Genomic DNA, 3,632 nt, shown 5'->3' with positions numbered 1-3,632 from the left:
ACAACCAGGTTTACTGAGCATCAGAGCCACCTTTTCTTTGCTTTTCCTGACCTTTCATCTCTGCCTCCAGTTTTCAGCTCTAACCAAACTTGGATGTTGTTTCTCAGTAGGTTCCCTCAGTGGGACCCATTAATATTACAGGAAACTTTGGAGTTTGCATCTGAGTTTGACTTCCTGAGAAGTTTCTTCAGCTTCTCCTCAGAGTCTGAGGTCCATGGACTCAGCACCAAATCCACCAGAGGGGTCATTAAAGCACCTTGGGCTGTTCCTGTGCTGCTGAGCTGGGCTGGGCTCCTGGGACACAGGGAGCTCATGGCAGCGGCAGCGCTGCAGAGAGACAGCTCTGCCCAGGAGCAGCTCCTCTGCACACGCAGCAGGGCTGAGGGCTCTGCCTGGGGATCTCGGGAGATGAGCAAGGCAGAGAGAGATAAAAGGTGGTCAGGACTGGAGGATGACTGAGAGCTCACTGGAGGAGAAACCTTTGCAGCCCTTGCCATGGTAAGTCTCTGGGCGCAGGGCAGTGCAGCTGTAGCTCCTGGAGGCATCTCCGGAAACTGGCACAGGCACAGCTTGTGGGGTCTGTAAGGACGGTGCTCTTGTCAGGCCATGTTGAACAGCTGTGAAGCCGGGTGAGCACCCAGGGGTGCCCAGGGCTGTCCTGCAGAGCAGGGTCCCTGCACCCCAGGGCTGTGCCGGGCAGGGACTCTGCCGCCTGCCAGGGTCAGCGCTCAGCCTGCCCGGGAGATCCCATGGCAGCAGCTGTGGGTGGAAGGAGCGACCCCCGGCAGGGCAGGCAGGGAGCTTGTGGGGTTGAAGGGGGCTGTGTGGGTCAGGGCTGCTCAGAGCTCCAGATCCCCCCACAGACATGGCAGAGGGTCCTTCTGAACAACAACATCAACACAGGAACAGCTGCAAGGGAAGGAGTCTGTGCTTTCAGTTTTCCATTCTTGCTCGTCTGGGTGTGCAGTGGGAGATGGGGATTTATTTCTCTCTTTGAAGAAGACACTGAGACCCCAGTTCTCGTTAGGACTGGTCTGAGCTGCTCTTGAGCCCCTGCACACACAGAGCTGCCCCTGGGCAGTGCCAGGAGGTGTGAGCAGGACAGAGCTGAGCACACAGTGGGTGGGACGGGGTCTGTGACACTGACAGGGAGCAGACCAGGGACAGACACACAGCTGCAGGCAGCACAGACATGGGCAGGGAGAGGGAGCTGCAACCTGAAATGCTTGAGATGGGATTCAGGACCTCCCCCGCAGTTCAGACACATTTCCCTGTGCAACCCCTGGTCTCCTCTCCTCCCCAGCAGACCCTCTGCCCCAAAGCCATGGGGTCCAGGTCACGAGTCTCCACCTCAGCAGCTGGACCTCCAGGGGAAGGGTTCCTGCAACGTGGTACACAAATAAGGTGCTAAAAGTACTTGCTCTCCAGTGTCTTTATGTGAGTGGCAGCAGCACAGCCGGGTCAGGAGAATGTTCCACAGCATGCCCGTCTGCCTTTCTGTCCTTGCTTTATTTTCTGGTAGCACTGCAGTGTTCTTCCCTGTTTCTCCACCTGTCCCCGGTGCTCTTGCTCTCTGGGGTTGGGGTGGGAGTGGGGATCAGTTTTTGTTCTGACACCAACTCAGGGGGTCTTGCCCCAGAGCTGTGTTCATGGAAACCAGATGCCCAAGCTGCATTTTAAACTGTGATGAAATGTTTTTCTCAATTGGTAGAAAGAGAGAATGAGCGGAAACATCCCTCCATCAGGGAGGGGGTTTTCCATGAGAAACAGCATGTTTATTTTCCTCAGAGAAGTGTCCCCTAGCATGTAACTGTCTTTTCCTCCTTGCACAGATCCTCATGCCCACAGGCAGCCAATGTCCAACAGCAGCTCCATCACCCAGTTCCTCCTCCTGCCGTTCACAGACACACGGGAGCTGCAGCTCTTGCACTTCTGGCTCTTCCTGGGCATCTACCTGGCTGCCCTCCTGGGCAACGGCCTCATCATCACCACCATAGCCTGGGACCAGCACCTCCACACCCCCATGTACTTCTTCCTGCTCAACCTCGCCCTCTTGGACATGGGCTCCATCTCCACCATTGTCCCCAAGTCCATGGCCATTTCCCTCTGGGACACCAGAGCCATTTCCTACAGAGGATGTGCTGCTCAGATCTTTTTTTTCTTTTTCTGTGCTACAGCAGAATATTCCCTTCTCACCATCATGTCCTATGACCGCTACGCTGCCATCTGCAAACCCCTGCACTATGGGACCCTCCTGGACAGCAGAGCTTGTGTCCACATGGCAGCAGCTGCCTGGGCCACTGGGTTTCTCAATGCTCTGCTGCACACGGCCAATACATTTTCACTGCCCCTGTGCAAGGGCAATGCCCTGGGCCAGTTCTTCTGTGAAATCCCCCAGATCCTCAAGCTCTCCTGCTCACACTCCTACCTCAGGGAACTTGGGCTTATGGTGGTCAGTGCCTTTTTAGCTTTTACGTGTTTTGTGTTCATTGTGGTGTCCTATGTGCAGATCTTCAGGGCCGTGCTGAGGATCCCCTCTGAGCAGGGACGGCACAAAGCCTTTTCCACCTGCCTCCCTCACCTGGCCGTGGTCTCCCTGTTCATCAGCACTGCCATGTTTGCCAACCTGAAGCCCCCCTCCACCTCCTCCCCATCCCCGGACCTGGTGGTGTCTGTTCTGTACTCAGTGGTGCCTCCAGCAGTGAACCCCCTCATCTACAGCATGAGGAACCAGGAGCTCAAGGATGCCCTGTGGAAACTCATATCTCTCTGTTTTCAGAAGCAATAAACTGTCCGTCTTCTTCTATACAGGAGTTTTAATGTAGCTAATTACAAGCCCAGCCTGCCAACTGAATTTTCTGGTGGTGTTGGTTGTTTTCTTATTGTGATAATGTTATCATCCCCTTGCTAATTCACTGTTGGCTTTTCTTTTATAACTGTTGGCTGCTTAAATGAGCAGCAGTACTCTCCTTTTCTCTAAACAAAATAAAGGGCTCTTTAGTGATTGTTTTTCACTATATCCTTCCTGCAAGTGCTTTTTGGAGCTGCAGAGACAGTTACTGTGCGTGGGTGGAGGGGAAAACAGCTCTGGCATGGCAGCACTGCCAGGGAGCAGCAGCGCTTGTTCTTCCAGAGCTGTTCTGGTTCCACTCCCACACTCTCCTTCTCATCCCTGGTGTTGGTGCAAGGCCTGAGTGCTCTGGCAGCTTGGTCACCGTCCTGCTGTGTGTCAGTGCTGTGAGCGCAGGCAGGGACAGGCAATGGGCACTGCTGTGACAGAGCTGGCCTCACAACAGCCTTTCCAGATAGAAAGGTGATCTCCTCAGGGCAGTGCATGATGGTTTATATCTTCTTGCAAAGTTTCTCTCAAGCATATTCCTACAAAAGTCACCCACAGATGAAACCCCATTGTACGGGTGAACAGTGTGTGTGTGCAGGGCTGGCACACAGCAGTGTCCTCTCACAGCCAGGCTCCTGCCAGAGACCTGCAGGACCAGCAGAGCAGGGGCTGGGCTGTGCCCCTGTGCACTGGACACCCCATGGAAGGAGCCTCAGGTCAATCATCATGGACGGGCCCCTCACAACCTCCATTTGCAGCACTGGCCTCTCACCCACAGAGGTTGTTCTTCCCT

This window comes from Columba livia, unplaced genomic scaffold, assembly GCF_036013475.1.
Source record: "Columba livia isolate bColLiv1 breed racing homer unplaced genomic scaffold, bColLiv1.pat.W.v2 Scaffold_153, whole genome shotgun sequence".
NCBI classification, from domain to species: Eukaryota; Metazoa; Chordata; class Aves; order Columbiformes; family Columbidae; genus Columba; species Columba livia.
The sequence above is the reverse complement of the archived record's forward strand: the minus strand, read 5'-3'. Positions refer to the sequence as shown.